The sequence below is a fragment of the Mauremys reevesii genome, linkage group 1, assembly GCF_016161935.1.
Source record: "Mauremys reevesii isolate NIE-2019 linkage group 1, ASM1616193v1, whole genome shotgun sequence".
NCBI classification, from domain to species: domain Eukaryota; kingdom Metazoa; phylum Chordata; order Testudines; family Geoemydidae; genus Mauremys; species Mauremys reevesii.
The window spans coordinates 298769820-298793658 of NC_052623.1; the positions used below are offsets into that span (position 1 = coordinate 298769820).

At 43.5% G+C, this 23839-nt stretch overlaps 1 long non-coding RNA gene across 1 annotated transcript in view; it reads right to left on the reverse strand.

The window, feature by feature from the left end:
* The window catches only part of LOC120396048, a 67097-nt gene extending 43672 nt beyond the window's left edge, over positions 1 to 23425 (reverse strand). Inside the window, exons 1-2 of the long non-coding RNA XR_005592943.1 lie at positions 23203 to 23425; positions 8876 to 9046 (exon numbers count right to left, since the gene is read on the reverse strand). This is a non-coding gene — a long non-coding RNA (uncharacterized LOC120396048). The remainder of the gene's footprint in view (positions 1 to 8875; positions 9047 to 23202) is intronic.
* Between the last annotated feature and the right edge of the window lie 414 nt (positions 23426 to 23839).

Here is a 23839-nt window from a genome sequence, read left to right on the forward strand (position 1 = left end):
GTGTTTGGAAGCAAAGGAGCCAGAGGACAGCCAGGAAATTCAAAATAAAAGTGAATATTCCATCTTTCACTGAGACTATTGGCCATTGTTGCCTCTTGTGTCTCCCCCAGAGCACACAAAACACAGAGTATCAGCCTTTGAATGGTCTCTTTACCTTCACCTACGTAACTTAGTATGTCATGCTAACTTAGAATTACATCTCTTTTTCTTTTGTAAAAAGTGTGATTAGTTACTGCTACTAAGGAAGAAAACATACTGCCACTACGTTGCTTTTGGCTGTGGTGCTGCTCTAGTTTCACTCCATCTTACAAATGAGGTATTGTCTTCTAAAATTACATGACTAATTAAAGCTGATACAGCCAAGCCCTAATGAATGCAACTTTGATCTACGGAGCACCTCTGCGCAATCCCTCTGGCATGCAAACTGCAGTTATACAACAAGGCTCAACTGCTGCTTGAAAGCAAAGGATGTTGGTCCCAGTTTGCTTACTGCTCTAGACTAAACAAAATGCTTATTTCAGTGCCAGATTATGAGTTACTGAGATTTACTCCCAGACGATTCCAGCTAAGAACGTATAGCCCACTTCAATGATTAGTCCAGCCGTTTTAAAACAAGCCTCATCTTTTACTGATGTTACCGCCCCGAGTGGGCTGCCTGGCAATTGTGGATGTGCTGCTCGGTTCATTACACAGGAAAAAGGGAATAGAGGTGGGAGAAGAGAAAAAGAAAGTTTTAGGGTAGATGAGTAGAAAGAAAGAAAGGAGGGAGAGCATGCTGATTAGGTTACAAAAGAGTCAAATAAGATGGTGGGAACAGATGAGTGATTTGGGAAGACAAGGAAGGAAAGAGATTGGAACAGCACAAAGCAGGGAAAGAAAGATTCAGGGAAATGGACAAAAAAAATTGAGAAAAGGAAGGCTCAAGATATGTATTAGAAAGAAACAGCCTATATTTCCATATATGCTTAGAACTGACTCATTAGCCTTGGGAAGACAAGGTCACCTGCTCTCACCACAGACTATTTAACCAGTTTTCAGGAAGCTTTAAACTATCATAGCTTCAACTGATCAGGCACATGAAATCCATGTTAGCACGTTGTGAAATACACAGGACAACAGATCAAAAAAAAAAGACAGTTTTTTAAAGAAATCACAGATACTAGCTCTAGATACCCAAGAGCACAGAGGAGACAGGAATGTCAGCAGTTAATAATGAAGTGAAAGCCTATACACTTTGTCAGTATTATTTTCTGATACCTTTACTCACTAGGGGAGAGAGCAAATAGTATACTAAAAGACATGAATATATCTAATAACATTTTTCTTGACAGTACATGAGGAAGACAGAAGTGTCAAGAGACAGTTGTATTTATTCTATAATGACATGGAAGGTGGTGCCAAGCAGACACCTTATTTGTTAGATTAGGTTAATTTAACTTTTATTCTGGTTTTATTTCCATAATTTTACATCAATAGTGAAACATATCCACACAAAATACAGTCCACAGATCACTATAGATGGTGACTAAAAAAATTCAGATTTATGAAAAATCATTCAAACATTGTTTTTAGGCATGTAAAAGTCGCACTTTACAATAAGGGTAATACAGATAAAAGAACCAGTGAATTACAGGAAGAATAGAATTTAAAAGCAAGGCTTCAGTGGTATCCAAATAATCTCTTTAAACAGGAGTAGCCGATTCAGGCCTAATCTCCACTTAAAAATTAGATTCATGCCCCAAGAGCTGTAGTTAGGTTGCCCTAACCCCTGGTGTAGACATGGCCAGGTTGCTGGAAGAATTCTTCTGTCAAACTAGCTACTGCCTCTGAGAGGTGGATTAACTCCATCAACAGAAAAACCCCTTCCATCAAAGTAAGATACTACACTAGGATGCTACAGCAGCACACCAGCAACGCCATAGCTGTGTGGCTGTAGCATAGACATGGCCTAACATTGTGTCTGAATGTCTGCTGAGTCACCCTCAGATCTACTAGAATTCTGCACAAAAAAATAGAATACAATTACTTATGGTTGAGTCATGTTTGCATGTGGACCCAATTTATTCCAACACATTTGAAAAGTCAGTGGCGGCTTTCTGAGCCAGAGGTCTTTGAAAGAAACCCTATGGGAAGCTTTTTAGGCTGACATTGATGTTGTGTTATTGTTTTTGAGATCTCAATAAATCCAAACCCCAGGAAGGGACCCGGTCTACACAATAACTTAGATTGGGACTACTTACAGTGCACAAAATTAAGCTTGCAGGATTTGAATATTAGGTTGAACCTTGTGACTCTTTACTAACGTGTTTGGGATTTGGGACTTGCCATTGATAAAGATTCTAAAATACTTGATAACAAAGGGCTAAAAACTTCTGATTTGTCATTTCCCTCAAACTAAAGAAAAATCATATGAGCTAAGAAGTTAAAATGAGTAAGTTTCCTTACAGCACAACAAGAAAATATCCAAGACGACTTTGCTACGCAACATAAATTACACATTAACATGAAAAGTAGGAACCACAAAAATCTTGCTAGAGGTTGGCCTAATAGTCCATTTAAGCTGCTCAGAGAATTGAGAAGAAACTATAAAAGAGGAAGTGTGCTATAAAGAACTAAGTTCTTCAGGAAATTAAACGCTGCCACAATTCCTGCTGGAGAGGAAGACTGGACTTTGTGGTTAAGGCACTGGACTCAAAAACGCTCAGTGCAATTCCTGGCTCTGTCACAGCCTTCTCGTGTGACTTTGGACAAGGCACTTAATCAGTAGTTCTCCATGCATAATGAGGCAATACTACTTCTTTTCTCACATTCTCTGACTTGCCTATTTAGGCTCTAACACTGCAAGAAGTAACAGACATGTAACTTTACACATGTTAGTAGTCCCTTTGTGACCAAATGGTTGCAGGGTTGCCAGCATCTGGTTTTTGGACCAGAACGCCTGGTCAAAAAGGGACTGTGGCAGTTCCGGTCAGCACCGCTGGCCAGGCCACTAAAAGTCCAGTCGGCAGAGCAGTGGGGCTAAGGCAGGCTCCCTGACTGCCCTGGCTCTGTGTGGCTCCCAGAGGTTGCCAGCATGGCCAGCTCCTAGGTGCAGGAGCAGCCACAGGAGCTCCAGACGCTGCCCCCACCCCAAGTGCTGGCTCCACAGCTCCCATTGGCTGAGAATAGCAGCCAATGGGAGCTGCGGAGATGGCGCCTGTGGGTGCCAGCAGTGCACAGAGCCTCCTGGCCCCTTCGCCTAGGAGCCAGATATGCTGGCTGCTTCTGGGAGCCATTTGGAGCCACGGCAGGCAGGGAGCCTGCCTTAGCCCCGCTGTGCCACTGACTGGGAGCTGCCGGAGTAATTGCTGCCTGGCTGGAGCCTGCACCCCAACCCCCTTTCCCAGGTCAGAACCCTCTCCTGCATGCTAACTCCCTCCTAGAGCCCACCCTCTTCACCCCCTCTCTTACCCCTACCCCAGCCTTGAGCCCCCTCCCAGAGCCCACACTCCACATACCCTCCCATACCCCATCGCCTTGCCCCAGCCCCAAACCCCCTCCCGCACTCAAACTCCCTCCCAGAGCCTGCACCCCAAACCCCTCATCCCTGGCTCCACCCCAAAGCCCAAACCTCCAGCCAGAGCCAACACCCCCTTCCGTACCCCAACCACCTGTCCCAAACCTGAGCCTGCTCCCTGAACCCCTCATTTCTGGCCCACCCTGGAGCCTGCACCCCCAGCTGGAGCTCTGACACCCTCTTGCACCCCAACCCCCTGCCCCAGCCAGGTGAAAGTGAGGGAGGGAAGGGGATAGAGAGTGAGTCGGGGGGTGGGGCCTTGGGGAAGGGGCAAGGATCTTTGGTTTTGTGTGATTAGAAAGTTACAATCTAAAGCCCTGACTAGGGTTGCTAAGTTACTTTGGGCGGGGGGGGGGAGGAACAGTTGTTCAGTGCTTAGGACAATGATAAATATAGGTTGCCACAGTCTTCCTATGGACCAGGACTGAATGTTCCTGAGGTTATAATGCAGTTATGTTAGATGCTCAAGTCAATCTGTGACCAGGAAATAAAAGAAAGCAAAACATTAGTTTCTGGACAAGTGATTTGGGACCTGTGGAGAATTAATGGCAGAGAATGGGGTTTCTTGCCATCCTTTTCTTGGATGTTTAGAAATCCTGAGGATAGAGAAAAGTTAGGAATATGAGCTCCAATTCTTCCCTCCTACAAGGGACAAGTTCATGGTGATTTTGAATTAATTTTTTAGCTCCTTCACTGTAGTGGGAAGTGTTTCTTTCATAGTGCACATGTGCATGTAAGCAACATAAGGATGGGGGAAGGAAAGCAGTTAGCACTCCTTTTTCCTAAATCCCTGTCTTGCCAACTTTTCCCTAGAACAGAGAGGAGGTTATTTTTATTTCCTATTTACAATAGCAAGCAGACTAGTTAGATGTCATATGGCTACAGCATAGCTGAAGTTTAGGAAAACAGACTCTTTTGTATTTCCCATTAGAAGGGGAAAGTCCAGAGTGTAGCAGGCTTTTTCCTTTCTTTCTCTCAATACATGATAATGATCAGTATTTCTAAAGAGTGAAAGCCAACTGGTATTTACTATCAGGTAAGAGCTGTTTCCTCTTTCCAGCCTGACACAGGCACTGTCAGCTACTTCCTAACAACTTATCTTCCATAAGGTCCAACTGTGGCTGATTTAAGGCCTAAAATCAATCAGCAGAAATAAGACAGAGGTGTAAGGACTTTGTTCATGGGTATTTTGCTGAATAGCAGACCCAGCAGAACCCTATTCCAATAAGGCAGGCTGTTTTGGCATTACTGCAACAGTAAAAATCCCAGGAGCTAAAGTGGGTCAAATTCTGCCCTCAGGTGGTTGCACAGTTATAAGAAAGGAAAGAAATTGTTCCCCTGAGTCTGGATGTACTTGACATGTTGGTACTTACACATTGTTGTTTCTCTGTTTTGAACCTTTTTCCTTTGCTCTCACTTGGAGTCATCACTTTACAACACGTCTGTCAGCCAGCAAAAGGTGCTCTTCAGCGTAAAAAAAATTTTTTAGTGGGAAGTTGAAATATTGCTCAAGCGGCCTCATCCTGAAAATGAGGAGCCACAGATTGTGTTCCTCAAACCATTGTGCAGTTAGCCAAATGCTGGCATCATAGGCAGTGATTTGTGTAATGTGTTTCTGTCCTGCTTAGTTAAAGGAGTTAACCTGAAACCAACCTCATTCTTCAGTGAAAAGGAGTAGAATAATAAACCTCAATCTTGGCTTGAATTATTGGCTTGGGAGGATGTGTATTTGTTTGGATGGGAGGAAATACTTGGTCCCAATCCTACAGAGATCCTGCAGACTTCACTTTGAAGCTAATGAAACATGTGTCCCAGTTTAATCTCATTCTTAAATCTTCGCAGAATCAGGGCTAGGAAATAGGGGTGTATAAGAGCAAGAGATATCAGGAGGATTCAGAATTATGAGCTAACTAGAGATTATTCAAATTTTAATAAGCTCAATTCTATTTCAAACTAGGCAAATGCACATCCTGGTGAATTTATGCACAGCTGAGTCACAATCAAATCAGTCCCTGTACCTTCAAAATCTTTTTGTGATCAGTTTTTTTACTGCAGTCAGGTGATATCAAATTCTGTGTGTGATCAGGACATTTTTATTGCTGAAGGGCAGAGGAAGGTCTTTCTCTGCTGCTGTTAATCTGTCAGATCCAGAATTTTTTCTTTGTGTAGAGTAATGCTGAACAATGATGTAAAAACAAATGCTGTTAGTGCCAGCAACTACTTTCTACCAAAAATAATTCTCCTTTCTTGGAAGGGTGGGAGCGCTAATGCTAACTGACAAAAAGAAAGGTTTCTTTCCACCTTCTACCTTTTGGGGGGGGGGGCAGGTGGGGAGGGGTTCATAGCCACTGTTGGTGGCTCCAAATAGTAAGAAAGCATATTGTTAGGTACGGTGGCACTGAAAATGACATGCACCCACTTGGTTGGCTTATTTGTAAAGATTGCTCGTTACAGTTGTTTTTGTGGGTTTTAGTACTGTAAGACTTTCAGGAGATAGGGGAGATTTGGCTTCAGCAGCCAGAAAAGCCCATTTGCTCAGTCCAGAGGGAGAAAAAACTATAGTTAAAAGAAATTTATATATATATATCAATTGTTAGCTACTCCTGAGTGTATTTAATGTAATGAGATCAGAGCAGTCAAGTTGATGAAAGGTTTCTCAGTTGTGAATAAGGGCAGAAAAAAAGCTATGGGCATATTGATTTACTGTACGATGAAAACCAAAGTAGCCTCTCATCAATGAGACCATTTTTATGCTTTAAAATGATAAAATACTCCATAGGGGTGTTCATCTTATTCTTCTTGGGGTTTTTTTGTTTTTGTTTTGTTTTGTTTAAAAAAGTGAAGACTTCACAGTATCTTGGAAAACATTGGTCACAACTTAGTTTATACCTAAAAGTTAATGTAAACTTGATTGCACAACATCCTATAGTTTAACAGCAAGCATCTGTTTATTCTTAAGCTATATTATTTTTATTTCTTTTTTTAAAAAAAGTTCCTTTGAAAGTTGAGTAATGAACAGGGGCGGCTCCGGGCACCAGCATGCCAAGCGTGTGCTTGGGGCAGCAAGCTGCAGGGGGCGCTCTGCCGGTTGCCGCGAGGGCAGCAGGCAGGCTGCCTTCGGCGGCATGGCTGCAGAGGGTCTGCTGGTCCCGCAGCTTTGGTGGACCTCCCGCAGGCGTGCCACCGAATCTGCGGGACCAGGGACCTCCCGCAGGCAAGCTGCTGAAGGCAGCCTGCCTGCCGTGCTTGGGGCGGCAAAATGCCTAGAGCCGCCCCTGGTAATGAAAGAACCCCTATTCCATGTGGAACTTCCATGCATGTAAAACTGAAAGCCAAGGTCTAGATGAGCTCTCCCCTACCATCTTTTGATGAACTGGGTAAAAGACCTCAAGAGCAGACCATATTTGCATAGACACACCTACTTTGTGTAGGTGATCAGCGGGCAAAGCAGGTTTGCCCATGTGACCAATTTTGGCTGGTTTGAGTTAAAATTCACTTTGTCCCTGCATTCAAGAATAATGAAATGCTATCTTTTTGGGGCAAAAGAACTGTACTTAGCATGCCCTAATTAAGGGAGGTCACCCTAACTTGCACCTCACTTGCTAAGCAGGGAGTAGTGATGCCAACTTCAACTGGAACTCAGAAGAAAAAATCTAGACTTCGGCTTGAAAGCTGTTTAAAGAGTTCTGGATACTATGATACTTCTATTTCAATATTTAAAGCTACAGCTGACCAGATTCAAGTTAGTATCCTTGTTTCTGCGAATCAGCAATAAGAGCTGAAATAATTAATGAGTGTGTCTAGAGGGTGGATCCTTAGCTGTGGCATGGGGGATAGCAGTGCAGTAAAAAGTAATGAAGAGGATGTAGCAATGAGGTTACCTGCTTTCTGGTGAAATCACTAAGAATGGGGATAAGGGATGGAACCTCACAATACATCACAGCTAGACCCAGAAGTGGTAGCAAAGGTGTCAGCAGCATTCTTCAATGCCCCTCAGGAGTGGGACCTGAATCCATATGACTGCACCCCTGAATTCTGGAACTTTGCTGAATTCAGACAACCTGGGTTGTAGCAGAGGGAAAGGGGAGTGGTGTGTTCAAGGGATATTCATCCATTGGACTTTCCCACTGCAAAGTGGGAAACTGAGACACAGGTCACTGCCAAAGACACTGTGGGGCAGGGGTTTACTTATGGTTTGCATAGTTTTGCATCACTGATACTGTGTTTTCCCAAATTAATGCTGAGTTCCCCTCTCCCTTTTAATAAATGTTTCTTTTGTTATACACAGACTCAGTGCTTGCCAGTGGGGAATCATTGCCTCTGAGAGGTGCTTGGATGGTGTTTAGTTTTCATGGACTTCTGAGTGAGGTCTCAATCCGGTTCCCTTTTGTAAGGTTAAGAGGAACCCAGATATTGAACCCAGCCCTTTTTGCTGCCGACACTGCCTGGTGGAAGGGTTACATAAATTCCATGTGTATATATTTTATGGGGGCTGCACAGCAACCTTCAGATTTGTTTTACTACCAATAATGTACCCCAAAATGTAGAGGCCACCCACAGCAAAGATAAATAAAACTTCATTTCCGTGTTCACATTTCAAAAGCTTATTATTTAAACCATACCAAATTCCATGTAACTTTTGGACTACTGTCTACTTTGGAAAAAGGACATTCAGCAGACATTCGCTTTTTCCAAACCCACGCCTGTCAAGTTGAAAATTCACTTGAAAACCTGAAGAACCACTTTGGGTTGAACAATGATTTTTAAAAGTTGGTTGCAGCCAATACAACCCGCTCCCTTTTTTCTGCCATTTCCCCCCTCCCCCAAATGCCAAAGAGGTTGTGTCAGGAGATTATTAATGGGTGAAAGGCATTTATAATTGGAAGAATAAATATCCATATTTCATCTCCCCCACACCGGGGTCATGGGTCCAACATGCAGCCGTAGTCCTGTGATTAGTCCCACTGAATCTTAATAGATTAATCAAAAGCCAAGTAAAAGGGCTTTACTTTGGGTGCAAGTGTTATTCGGCTGAAGGACTCCTAAGTTCTTTGGTTTGGGGCAAGTTGTGTAATTGTGGTATAAGCACAGCTTTAAAACAAACCAGAACTTTTGGCAAATCAGTCATCGGAAATATTTCCTAACCACATTTAGCCTGTGTTGGTTGAGTAGCACTAACACTCTGTGCTGTCAGGGAGGAAACCTGCACTCAATTCCCAACACCAGTCTGTCAATTCTCTGAATCAGCAAGAGCTGGGACCATTTCAAAAGCAACATGTTCAGTCCTCATGGGAAGAGGAAGTGCCTCACATTACTTACTAGTGATTCCAGTGGCTGATTAAAGAGCTGCTGAAGAGAGACCCTTCTAGTCCTTAGCCACAGGGATGCTGTGGGCAGATCCCTTGGAATCTGGACCCTGTGAGTCAGACGGAGCTTGACCTCAGAGCTGAATCAGAATAAGGAGGAAGTCAGGCCTGTTCTGGCTTGTCCCTGCAGAGAGAGCACAGAGCAAGTGCCACTTTGTCAAGGAGGAGGAATGCACTGTGATGAACCTGCTAAGCAGAAGACTAAGTGTCAAACCTCTCCCCACAGCACATCCACTTCTTCCTGGCCAGGTAAGAGAAAGGACCTGATGCTGGAAATAACCAGGCCCTATGTTTCCCCCATCAGCCCCCGTTTCCCCCTTTCCCTTGACTAGTTAGGAGGAAGGACCCTGACTCAGGAAGAGACTAGACACTTTTGGGAAGCAGCCACAACAGCACTAAGATTGAGCCCCCAAGAAGCCAGATGCAGGGCGGAGCCCCCAGGAACTGTAGGCAGAGCCACATGTGGAACAGGCTGCAACTGCCAGACATCACAGCCAGCTAGGGTTACCACTTTTGGTTGGATGTATTCCTGGAGGTTCCATCACATGACATAAGCTTTAATTAAAGATTAATATTTTATTCCTGGAGAGTTGGGGGAGCAGCAGTAACAGGGCAAGGCACCCATGCAGCAGGGCCCTCCCAAGGAGATGCCACTAAGTGTCCCTGGCCTGGAAATCTGCATGTTTGACTTGCTTGCAGAGAGACTGGAGTGGGCACCCCAAGCACTGGGCCTCAACAGCCCTGGCTCTTGATTGCATTGCCCTGAGAAGCCAGCCAGGAACCGCTATTGCTCACTTCGAACTGTGGCTGTTTAAGGCCCTGGACCAAGGGTATTTGCAACCTTCTTCTTTCCTGCCTGCAGTAGTAAAATCCCTTTTCACTCAGCCCTGTGCCTGAGTGGTTATTGGGACTCCCAGGGGCAGCACCTATAAGGCCTATCTGCTGAAGCACTTACAGTGCTTTTCTCCAAGTCATGTTAGGGTTGACATCCCTCCAGGATTGGTCTGGAGACTCCAGGAATTAAAGATGGTCATGTGATTAAATCTCCAGGAATACATCCAACCAAAATTGGCAACCTTAGTTGTGGTACACCTGGCACCTCAAGGGTTTGGTGAACACCAGCACTGAGCAGTCTTCATAATTACAGTGTCGAGAGGGGAGTGAGTAAAAACACTCAGAGTTCAGATAGCTAAGTTGGGACTGTTTTCACAGAAGGTAGGAAAACACCTACATCACATCCGTGGGGGGACCAAAGACTTCTGGCAGAGAGCCTGTGGGTTCTCTCTCTTCTCCTGGCCCCACCCCCAAAAGACATTATTCAACACAGAGGTTCTCAAACTGTGGCATTTGTGGCAGTGCAAGCTAAGGGATGACTGGGGAGGACATAGGGTGCTGCTGGGCGAGGGCTCAGAATGGAGGGGCTTCTTCTTGCCTACACCACATTCTGCTGCAGTAAAGTTCTGCTTTCACGCAGCAGGGGGAGAGGGCCATGCAGTCAAGGCAGCTAGCTCCTCCTTGCCTTCCCTGGAGCAGCACAGTCTGGGCACAGCAAGGTGAGGCTCGGCTACATGGATAGATGGGAGGAGAGAGACGCTTCAGCAGAGCAGAGGCAGGGCACCAAAGCTTCTGCTTCCCTCCACATAGCACACCGCTGGGCGCTAGCACCCCCTGAGCTTCAATGAGTTTTCATCAGATTTCTGCCACTCACGGAGGGATCCCAAGGCCCAGTTTGCATAGGTTGCTCAAAACAATCTGCCACCCTAGGCAGAATGTCAGTATGCCACCCCCCTCCTATGACACAGTGCACCCTGCATGCATTAACTATTCCTTAGCATAGGCACTAGGATTGCATAGGCACCAGGAGTCAGGGGGTGAAGGTCCCAGCAAGGTGGAGAGCCCCTGTACTTGGAGGCCTGGGGGTTTGTGTGTGAAGCCCTCCACGAAGGAGAAAATTTTGAAAATAAGAGCACCAGGGAAAGTCTGGTCCACACAGACTGGAACAAACTATGTTGAGAAACCTGGTTACAACCTTGGGTTGTGTGGGGGGTATCCCTGACATGAGGCTGGGAGGAGAGGCTCTGTGCAATATATGGGTGGAACAATGAGGGGAACAATACAGGAGAACTGGAGACTGGACATTGGGTGATGAGGGGGGGCAGGATGCAGGAGGAGACCAGAACACAGGAGATAAATGGGATGGAATTCAGGATGTGGTATGGGGAACTAGGATATGGGGGAAGGCGGGGTCTAGGAAAAAACAGGGAGCAAATCCTGGGGCTGATTGGATGAGGAGATAGGACATGGGCAGATGGGGTATGATGCTATTGAGGGAGGTGTTACAATATTTGGGACTACAAATTTACCCTAATTGTAAGATCAACTGTAATTATATTATAGATAGATGTAGATATATGGAAGTTAAGATGTTATAATAATCTACACTAACAAATGTTGCTGGAAAGTAGGTCAAGTTGTTTTCAGGAATGAATGTAATAAACAGGTGCAAGAGAACTAGGCAGACAGACTGAATTAGTTCAAACAAAAAAGGCCACACGGATATAATTCAAGGATTATGTTAAAAACAGAACATGGGGAACCTGAAATTAATGAACCAAAATTGGTGTGTCAGATCTTAGGCCTAATTGGTGAACAAAATAATGAGGGGATGTGCTATTCCATCTGCAACTCCCTTAAAGAAACAAACTATACAACAGTAATTAAATAGTATTACTGCCACCAACACATCCTTTGGGGAAAAGGAGGATATACCAGTTTCCCCGTGTTAAATAAATAAACCCCTTGGTTCCTCAAGAGGCATTTAGTCCATACAAAAGCAAAGCCTTTCATGATTTGTTTTGTGTTTGTTCCTAAATAAATAGCTTCCATTTTAGCTTCTCCCCACATCAGTAGACAGGTTTCAGAGTAGCAGCCATGTTAGTCTGTATCCGCAAAAAGAACAGGAGTAATTGTGGCACCTTAGAGACTAACCAATTCATTTGAGCCTAAGCTTTCGTGGGCTACAGCCCACTTCATCAGTAAAGTATCCGATTCAGAGCAACGCAAGGAAAACACAGGCAGCTCTGAAAACATTTGTCTTATCCCCTGGATATTCCTGTTAATTTCTCCTCCCTAGAGGATACTCAGTGCCAGTTCAGATAGATTTTTCAGGCCTTGCTCTTCTCAAAGGTAAAATGTGACTGATCTCCTGCAAAAAAACAAAACAAAAGTGCTTCATACTTATAATTGTTTATAAACATCCAGACAATACCAGTCTGATTTTCTGAGGGGCTGAGTACCTGCAATTCCCACTGAAGTCAATAGCAGCTGTGGATGCCCAGCACTTTTGCAACTCTAGCCACAGGTTTCACTGACACACGTGGAAAACAATGGAATATAGTATAGAAATAAGTCTCAAATTTTATCAGATAGACTGTTCCTGAAGTCTAAGGCAAATTTTTATGGTATGCCTTCTGGGGCAGTTTGTGTCCCCCCCCACCCCTTTTTTTTTTTATAGCTATGTTAATAGTTTCCAGATGTAGCTAACAAACCTTCTAAAAATGCCTTCCCATCCATACACCCATAGTAACTCAGCAAAACTAAATTGGAAAAACCATTATGAAACTAAAACAAAACTATGCAAATTATTAAATGGAATCAGTATAAATATGGTATTAGTACCACAGATTTAAGCAAAGGACATTCATGGAGAACAGAGAGTATGATTACAGCATCCTTAGCCTAAGGGCCATTGGCAGTTGGGTGTGTAACCCTTCTGCCAGGTGGAGTTGGCAGCAACCAGGGCCGCGTTCAGTACAACAATACAACACAGAACTAGCTCGAGACCCCACCCAGTAACCTGGGAAAGTTACATACTACCCCTGGGGCACCTCTAAGAGAGAACACTTAGACTCTGCTTGTGAGAGGGGGTGTGTCAAAAATATTTATTTATTTATTTTTACTAAAAAGGAGGAAAGTACCCTGGCATTAACTTGGGAAAATGCCACAAGCAAGATTCATGAGCATAAAACCATGAGAAATACCTGCACCCCAGAGTACATTGTGCAGTGTCTTTTTTTGCCTCAGCTTCTATGTCCAATAACCAGAAGTTCCTTAAATATGCCCCTCCCTTCTACCTTCACCACACCCCACTCACAGTTGTACCTCTGGGTCTTCACTGACCAACAACAACATCTGCATAAATTCACCTCCCACTCTGGAGCAGGGGGAAGGCACCTTGCTCACGCCACTGTCTGGGCGCTTGCTCTGGCGTCAGCTTCTCTGCTGGCCACATGCCACTCTGCCGACCACTTGCTACTCTGCACCTTAAGATGTCTTGAGGTCCCACCACTTAACAAATCTCAGTGATTTCAGCTGTTAGTGGGGGAGCCTCACTGCTAGTGCAGGCTGGGCAGTCTCTTTCATCAGGGACACTCTCCCAAAGCAGGTCTAATGCTTAGACCTGATTATTGGTGATTTCAGCTCTATTGGTCTGCAAAAGACTCAGTTGAGTCTTAACCATGCCCACTCTGCCTAGGTGGGCAGCTGTCTATGCAAACAAGGTCAGTTCATGAAGTCTTCTTCCCCAGCTTATCACGAGATGTCAGAGGAGAGCTCATGCAGACCCTGCTTCAAAAGTTTAAATTAGAGGAGCCTTCAGGCTTCTCAGAGTCATGCTGTGGACTGCATTGGCCCCTGGCTTGGCTCAAGATGAGGGGAATTAAGGACTTCTGAAAAATCAGTATCAAGCTGAGTGCAAAGAATTTGGGGAACACACAGTTAGTAGCTATTTCTGAAACTCTTGGTGTAAGTGACTTTAACACCACATAGGAAGTGTGGGCACAGCCAGGATAGAATTCAATTTTCCTGGCTGTCATTCCCTTAACCACAAGCCCATTTTTTCTACTTGCATTCCCCTCACTACACGTCTTCCAGCTTCTACAGTGAACGAAGCATAGGCCTCAGTCACTGGGGCCTGTGGAAATAAAAACACCAGTATGTGATCGTGAAATTACAACTATTGTAATACATGGTGAGTCAATCCCTGTTGCCAAGAAACAGTTTTTGCTCTCATCTTTGGTTTCTGTCCCTTTGCTTTCAGCAACCTGTCCTGCTTGTGCTAGGAAAATCCCTAACCCAAGGTCACTAGGTTTTCACCACATGGACCTTGTGTTCTCTTTCCCAAAGCTAAGTACATAGTAGTTCAGGTGAGCCTGCACATTCACCATCTTTCCTGCAATTGCTCTGCAACACAAGGCGGTTTGACTATACCCAATGTCTACCACAGCTGGCTCCTCTGCTAGCCCTTATTCAGTCCTCGCTCTTGGGACTGGTGAGACCACAGACTTCCTCTGTGAGTAAGTCATTTAGATGCTGTGGGCACATCTTCACAGCAATAAAAACCCCATGGCACTGAGCCTTAGAGCCTGTTTTTTTGGTCTGCCTGTTGCTAAGTATACTGAGGTTTTTGCATAATAAAATCACACAATAAAATTCCACTTTGCTTCCCTTGTTCATAAATCTTAACTATTCTAGTTTGTCATATGACTTTCCCTGAACATAAATTTCCTGTAGCCCAGTTGTGCCCCATGGCAGGGTTAGTATGTCCATCTACTTGTTCTCCAGTCAACAACCTATAACAGGTGAAACAAGAAGGAAATGTAAATGAGATCAAAAGATGGTTTCATGCATCCTTTTGAACCTATCTGGAATGCCTCAGAGCTGTCAATCACAAATACAAGACTCCACTTAAAATTCCAGTGTATTTCTTGTTTCCCTTTCTTTTCAAGTTGGAAGAAGAAGTTCACTTTAGATGGACACTTGGCACTGTCTTTGAGAGAAGGTTCATTGTTCTGAGGGGCTAGGTCAGACACACATTTCAAGGAATCCCAGAGACAAACACTAAAGGTTACAAGCTTGTGTTTTAGGAGCTCTCGAGTAGATTACTCCCCATTTTCCCCTTGTTTAACATACTTTAACTTGTGCTACATCTTGCTTTAAGTGAAGCAGAACAAATTTAGGAGAGAGTCTGAAATGGGTGATTTGTTTGGCTTTTTCTTAGTTTCTTTTAAAAAAACCTCTTTGATTTAAAAAAGAATGACACAGCTAGACAATAAGTAAAGGAGTTGACTTGTTTGCTATTTGAGCTCTTGGCATCATGTTTGCAATCCAGATAGAATGAACAGGATTGGAAATGTAAAGAAAATAAATACACATCTTTGGCAGTCAAAGTTAAAACTGAGGGATAGCTCAGTGGTTTGAGCATTGGCCTGCTAAACCCAGGGTTGTGAGTTCAATCCTTGAGGGGGCCGTTTAGGGATTGGTCCTGCTGTGAGCAGGAGGGGTTGGACTAGATGATCTCCTGGAGGTCCCTTCTAACCCTAATAATAATCTCTGATTCTATGATCTGAGGAGTTCAATAAACTCATTGCAACATTTACATACTGACAAGGAATGCAGTACTCCAATACCATTGTTTTCTCTCACTGGTCAATAATATTAAAAGAAGGCTGACAAGAAAACCACCTTTTGTATAGGAAACTTACTTAACAAGTTAAGACAATTGTTTTTGTTTTATCCTTATGTTCAATTGATGTTCACCAACATTCATTTCTGAGATATACTCCTCTGGAAACAAATACATTTATGACAGCAGCTAGTACTCTGTACTTGGAATAACCTGTGCAACAAGGTTACAAGGGGGCAGAGAATTGATATATTGCAGACTTTGGGGATAGGTAGGGGAGTTTAAGTAGTTTTTGAAGATTAGCAAAGAAATGACACTGTTTTGTTACTGCTGTCACTGTAACTTTGATAGCATTTTTAGTTATCTGGTGAGGTGCCCAGAGCCTGGGATAGTTCTCTTTATATCAACATGCTGAAATCAAAAAATAAATAAAATTAAGGACTGGTGTTTGCACATGGTATTAGAAAATGTTTCCCTGTGGTGGTGGTGGTGTCTTGAATAGTGATCAAGCTTTGGAACTAGTGAAAAAAAATTGAGAAAAAATCCCTTTGTTTCATTAGCTCTGCAAGTTTCATTTCTCTAAAACAGAAATGAACATACCCTATCATAATTAAAACCATCATAGCCTACATGAGCTCAGCTATCTCTCTCAGCCTAGGAAGCAACAATTTCAGTTATGCAAACCCTGAAAGTCTGTATCAGCCACACAAGTCCCTGAAGTGCTTTTAAAGTACATACTGTAAATCTAGACAGACTTTTCCCTAGAAGACACACAGGCTTACTTCCTTTAAAGAGTTCACTCATGCAAGACTTATAGCCTTAAAATCCCATCTGCCCTACATTATTATTTTTAAATTTTAACAGAAATTCTTTGTTAACCAATGGAATTCACCCAGCAGATCAGAAATTAACCCTGCTTGATACAAGGCATTTCCTTTTAATTAACCAATAAACTAATTGGAAACAAAGGTCTACCCTGAATAGGTTCTTTAGCAGATTCTCCATTCCCTACTACCAGAAGTAGTGACATACAAACATTACTATAAAAATAATGAAATAATAAAAACTAGAGTTAAAGTGAAACTAGAGAATGTTTGGGGGTAGCAGAGAATAAATTGAGGGGAAAAGGGACCAGTAACCAAAGAAAGCCCCTGATCCTTCAATAAGGTGAGTGCAGACAGAACCTTGAGTCTGCAAAGCCTACTGAGGTCAAGGGAGCTTTGCGCAGTGGTTTCACTCAGATTGCAAGCCCTTAACTATAGAAGCAATAAATTGATGTGTTACTACAGAACGTACTATATTTGACAGGAAGTCTCAGGTATGTGAAGCTAGGAAAAATACAAGATGGGCCACCCTCTCCCCCCAACACACACACCTTGCATATAACTATTACACAATTTAAACAATTAATTTGTTGCCAGCTCTTTCACATACAGTAGAGGTTCTCAAACTGTGGTCTGTGGACCACCAGTGGTCCGCAAGTTCCATTCATGTGGTCTGCGGATAGTTCCCTCTAAGATGCATGCCTGGGCGGCCGCACACAAGAGAATGAAGGGCCACCCACCTAATTAGTGGAGCCGTACAGATGTGGCTTCACTAATTAGGTGCCTGGACCCTGGAGAAGATGCTCATGTAAGATGAGGTGATGGGGGGGGCAGAGAATAGCAAGTAGGTGGGACAGGGCAACAGGGAAAGAAGAGGGGTTCGGGGGGAATTTGGGATGTGCAGGGCTCAGGTGGCCAGAGAAAGAGGCGGCCAGAGAAAGAGGCGGCTTTCCCCAGCCCCAGCTTAGGAGCTGCCACGGATGAGGGAAACCCCCCCCCCCTCCTTCCCAGCCCCAGCTTGGAGGCTGCTGTGGCGGAGGAGAGAGGGCACATCCATCACATTAGAAAGGTAAGACTACTGATATTAAAATATGAGTTGTGCACTTTTGTTTGTAGAACAAAAAACATTAAGGTTTTTTTTTAATAGAGTGCTTTTATCCAAAGCACCTTACAATAGCTAGCTAACGGTACAAACAACATTTGGAAAGATCATTAAGTGGTCCACTGAGACCCTCAGCAATTTTCAAGTGGCCCACAGAAAAAAAGTTTGAGGACCACTGATGTACAGCAACCAGAGCATGAGCTAGTTTTGTATGGTATGTTCCTTTCCCCCAACTTTCATCTGTTTCATCTTTATATTTTTAGATCAGATGCCTCTTGGGTCAATGACTTTGGAGCTGATTCTTCATTCCACTACAGTCTTTTGATAGTACTCTGATGGCATGAAAATAGGGAAATGCAATCTCTGAATGAATAACCAGGAGATGAATGAGTTGGTGTAAATAGGTGATATGGCATTGATGATACAGATATTAGAATGCCATATATAGTTGGTGTTCATGCTTTTAAAAGCATGTTGAAAATTTGGAGAGGATGCAAAAAAGCCACAAACATCATTGGAGGGCTGGAGAAAATGCCTTTCAGTGATAGACTTACAGAACTCCATCTGTTTAGCTTATCAAAAAGATGATTGATTACAGTGTATAAGTCCCTCCATGGGGAGAATATACCAGGTATTAAAGGGCTCTTTAATCTAGCCAAGAAAGGCAGAACAAGAACCAATGGCTGGAAGCTGAAGCCTGACAAATTCAAACTGGAAATATGGCACAAATTTTTAATGGTGAGGGTGATTAACTGTTGGAACAAATTACTAAAGGAAGCAGTGGAATTTTGCATCCCTTGATATCTTGAATTGAAGACTGGATGCCTTTCTGTAAGATATGCTTTGGCCAAATACTAGTTTTTGGGCTCAGTACAGGGGTAACATGGTGAAATTTAAGGGTCTGTAGGCCTGTGTTATGCAGGAGATCATAGAATATCATGGTTAGAAGGGACCTCAGGAGGTCACATCTAGTCCAACCTCCTGCTCAAAGCAGGACCAATCCTCAGACAGATTTTTGCCCCAGATCCCTAAGTGGCCCCCTCAAGGAGTGAGCTCACAACCCTGGGTTTAGGAGGCCAATGCTCAAACCACTGAGCTATCCCTCCCCCATTAGATGAGCTAATGGTCCCCTCTGGCCTTAAACTACTAATCTAAACCCATGGGAACTGAGTTTCAGGGATTCCTAGAGTGCAGGGGAAATCAGTGAGTACCATGGAGATGGCATGGTGGCTCTACTCCACCTCTGCCCTAGCTTCCTGGTGTGAAGGGTGTTCCCATCCAAAAAGGGATGTGTCTGGAATGCCCCTGCACTCCATCTTTCCCAGCTGTTGCAATAGCCCCTTACGGCTGTAGGAAGCCAAGTGCAAGTTAGACCTCCAAGCAGATTGAGAGACTTAAAATATTAACTGTGATTTCAGATCCTTGGCTGGAAGGACATATTAGTGCAAATCGTTATAAAGAATAATAAAATGCAACCAGGTATAGGCCTGACTTGACATAAGTAATTGGACATGGGTAAGACCTCATTTCTTGGGAGACAGGATTAGGGAAGTAAATGGCTCAGCAGAATCTCTGTACTAGCTAAGATAAGGGGGAACACTCAGGGACTCATTTATAAAGCACAAGATTACAATGGATAAGTCTGGGAGATGGAGAATAAGTCGTGCATGGACAGAGCATGCTGTACAGTGATTGTTTCCTACAAAGTAACCAAGCTAATCCCAAAACGTTAGATCAGGGGTCGGCAACCTTTCAGGAGAGCTGTGCCAAGTCTTCATTTATTCACTCTAAGTTAAGGTTTTGCGTGCCAGTAATACATTTTAACGTTTTTAGAAGGTCTTTCTATAAACCTATAATATATAAAAATATTGTTGTATGTGTAAGAAGCTTCATTTAAAACTAAATTGAAATGCAGAGCCCCCCAGACCAGTGGTCAGGATCCAGGCAGTGTGAGTGCCACTGAAAATCAGCTCACGTGCCATAGGTTGCCTACCTCTGCGTTAGATGCAATGTATAGTAAATGCAATGTAATGTGTAAATACATATAAACTAAGAGGTTTGCTGTGTAACTTTGGATGTGGGGTATGCTCTATACCCATCCTCTAGGCTTGAGCCTGATCAATTCTGTGTAGCTTTGCTGAGTGCCAAATAAAGCAGCCTGAGTGACGAGACTGGAGTTGGACTGAATTATTGGGGAACCAAGTGGATGAGGTCTCAGGGGAACCCCAACATACGAGTTTTGTATTAAGAGAGTGACCGGGGTATGCTGCAGTAGGCTCTGTAGACTAGAACATGCAAAAATAAAAAAAGTTCAAAATGTTCTGTATATGCAAAGTGAGCAAAACTATTACCAGGAGAGAGTCATGGTTGTAATTCTTGACTTTCTAGAGTTTGAAATTGTAACTTTAAGATTATATTTATGTAATTTTAAAAATGTACAATAATCTTGTGCTTTGCACTGGGTCATAGCTGCACCTATGACAAACCTAACTCAACTTCCCAAGGTGGAAGGGTTTCTGAAGGGCCAGGTGACTAAATCTGGTAATAGTCTGAGGAGCAGCAGGTGTTCATAAAAGCCATAAAGAGCTCAACTGAGTGAAGCTCCTCCCCAGTTCTCCCAAAGAGGGCCCAATGGAAACCCCTTGGTTAGACAAGATGGAGCCTGTGGAGTGCAGGGAAAGTTGCTTTGAGAGACAATACTCTATAAGAAAAGGAGATCTGGAGTAGAGCCTAAGAAGGGCTGGGGTGGAAGATTTTTCTTTTGATTGTTTGTTTGGTCAAGCCTGGAAGCGCGGACTCTTACACGAGTCAGCTAGAGGGCTAATTAACCTCAGCCATTAAATGTGCAGAAAGCTATGCAGATAGCTTCTCTCCTGGTTTTTCAGCAAAGGCAGTAGCATGCCATGCTGTGCAGGGTTGTGCCCAGACTGCACCCTGCTATGCACTAATAGAGCATCTTTCACCCAAGGATCTGCAACTCCTTAGCAAATATGAATGATTTATTGTTTGGAATTTTCACCAAGGGAAAAGAAAACAAAACCTCTCCCGTCAATCCCATGCTCATTGGCTGTTTCCCCATCTATACAGAGGCTGTGATTCACTGGGTGAGAACTGAAACTTATTTTCAGGCATAACTGTGAGCAGTGATTGGAAAATGCACTTAAAATACCCAAGTGAGAGTTTAACTGCAAGTGACATTGTGGTTGTCCCGCCTAACCTCCTAGGACCGTTTCAGTCAATTGGGAATCCTGGAGACTGAAGGCCTATCATGTGATTTCTGGCATGCAGTTTTGCCCCAGATGTACCAATCCAAAAAGCTAAAAAATCATGCTGTGTCCACTACAGCAAAAAACCCTCATTTCCTGTTTCAATAAAAGGTTGATGGGTCCCAAAAAGTTTGGTCTGAAAACCAGCTAGTTTTATTTCTGTGGCAAAAGCAGTTTATGGTTTAGGGTTTCATAACTAAGGTTCACATACCTGTCATCCAAGTAACGCCATAAAAATCTCTTCTATATTTGTATCAGACTTTAATAGGACCTTGGGGTTCAGTATAATTTAGATCAAATCTGAAGCATTACTAGCTCTCCTTCTTATACTGAGCCAAACTCCCCCTGCTACCCAGTAAAATGTTGTCCCTCATCCATTATTTAAAGCTTTGAATTTGGAAATGGGTAGATAAAGGAATTCCTTTGGTTTTAAATGAAACTCGGGCGATAAATGGGACAGAGCTATACCAAACATTTTGGACAATTTAAAGAACTAAGATAATTGGAGGCTCAATACGTCAGGAAGGGTAAATATCACAAAGCTGCTATCTCTCTGCTATTCAGCCCCCTTTTCGTGCTGCATTTATAAGTCCCCCAATGATTAAACAAAGCATTTTTAGAATTCTTATGGGCTGGGGGAAAGCTATGCAGGAAAATAAGCAAGTTATTTACTCCTCTATAAAAGAGAAGATTAGAAGTACCAAACCTAGACTAAAAATACAAACAAGCCTTTCAGTTGGCAAATATCTTTCCTATGATTTTCAGATATAACCCAAATAAAAATCTCAGAAGGTGATAAGCATGATCCCAATAATAGAGTGACTATGTGGAAAATATCAGAGGGGTAGCCGTGTTAGTCTGTATCCACAAAAACAAGGAGTACAGTGGCACCTTAAAGACTAGAGAAGTGGCGGGGGGGAGGGGTTACCCATGAAAGCTTATGCCCAAACAAATGTGTTAGTCTTTAAGGTGCCACCAGATGCCTCTTTTTTACATGGCAAATAGGATCTGCTCACCATGCTTAATGGAGAATATATCCAGAGAAACATATGGGTGGAAATATATACTGTGCTTTTGCAAATAAGGTAACTTTTTAATGGATCTGATCCTGCATTCCTGGCACATGCACAACTCTAGCTGACTTCAATAGAAGTTGTATGTACTCAAAGAATGCAGGACCAGGCTGTATTTTGGAACTAGTGACAAATGTGACAAAACTATTGCTAACCCGCAAAATGCAATCATTTTTTCTGTACATATATAGACTGTATAGAATAGAATTTTCACAGCTATACTGCATCTACACTGCACATTACTATTTAAACAGAGGGAATTCATTTATCACCAACAGGTAATCCTAGCTACAATTTTAAAGGCAGTAAAAACAAAGAGCAAATTTTTCTTGGCAGATTCATATGGTGACGCCTGTATTCAGCTTCCCTAATATGCATGTCACTCCCTTTGACATCAATAGGAAATATGCACATTTGATAGAGTAAAATATCAGAGCTGAGGTCTGTCGTAAAACTCAGAGGGGAGAATTTTGCCCTTAGGTAACCAAATATCCTTTTCTTATAGTTTTATGGTCAGCAAGGATCTTCATAAGTTTAACTGCGTTTAAAATAAAAACTGGAAACATACTACAGAAAAGAAATATGGCGATGAGAAATGGTCCAACTTGATGGAAATGATATATAAGAGAGGTAAACCTGAAACCTGAGCCGCATACAACTCTGAGCACCACTTACATTACAAAGGGCAGGGATTAGAGCAACAGATTTATGTTGAAGATGTGCACAGGAGAAATGAGTTTATTGACATATGACATGGGACTGTCCGGATATTATAAAACAGTGGAAGACTAAGAAATGCCAGAAACCATGTGTGAATGCAAAAGTCTCAGAAATCCAGCACTGTCTTTATAAAATGATGTGCTATCCCTTAAATTAAATAAACATGCAAAAATGGTAGTTCTAGCATCAGTAGTTGCAAAACATAATTAAATAGACATTAGAAAGAAGAAAACCCAATTACCATAGACTGGTAATCTACATCAGACAGTACTACACATGAAAGAACAGTTTAGAGGTTACCAGGTGGGGTCAAGGCTGGGGGGACCCCATCCAGTGCAGGGCAAGTGCACCCTGCCTCCCTTAGGGTATAGGGGCAGGGTGTACATAGCCAGCATCTATGCCTCCATAGCCAGAGTCAATATACTCACCCCTGCTGGCAGGGCAATGAGGTCTAATGACCAGAGTCAATCAATTTGCTCAGTCAGCAGGGCAGTAAGGCCTAGCGGCCAGAGCCAATAGATTCACCCCATCCACAGGGCAGTAAGGCACAGGAGCTAGAGTCAATAGATTCACTCCTCTTACCAAGGCAGTAAGGACTAACAGCCAAGGGGTCACAATCAGGGAAGGGAGCCACCACACACAAAAAGGGGGATGATGGTAGCCCAGGTAGGGGGTCCCAGGCCCTCCCTCTTCACCAGGCATGAGCCCAGGCCCTAGTAGTGGCAAGAGTGTGTGCCACTGAGTCAACAGCAGAGTCCAACTGAAACATACTGACTCAAAGCTCTGGTTCACTAACCAGGCCACTATCTAATCCCCCTGGTTTGCTTCCTACCATGATTCCCAGTGCTGCAGTTTGGGCATCTCTGCTGTCTCCAGGTTCCCTGGTCTGCACTGTCCCCAGCAACTCCAGACTCTGCAGGGCCTCTGTGGGTACCCTGGTGTCTGCCTGGGTTGCAGCACCTCTGGCTCCCACAGTCTCAGGGTTTGGCTGATCTTCAGCTGGCAGATACAGCTTGCGTCCTTCCTTTCCAGCAGTCAACCCCAACTGAGCTGAACTGCCCCCTTTTGTACTAGCGCATTTGGAGCATGCTCAGTAGAGTTGAGGGGGCGTGGCTTCTTCAGTCCACAATGTAGGGTTAACCCTTCCCTGTCCAGTGACGGGCAAGTGTGCCCTGTCACACCGGGTAAGATCCAAGAGGAACGTTTTGTTTTGGATTGGGGTGTGTTTAAAACAAAGAAATATTGAAATCAAATTGTGTGTAAAGGCTGGGAGTGAGAAATCCAGGGTTCTGTTCCAAATTGCCAATGACTCATTGTCTGATCCTGAGCAAGTCAATGAACTTTGCACTTCAGTCTCCCCACTTATATACCATGGATAACAATTTCTTTCTTTGTAAAGACCTTTGTGAGCTTCAGACTACATTGTAAACTGTGACTGAAATTTATTATGTGTGTACAGTGCTTAGCAT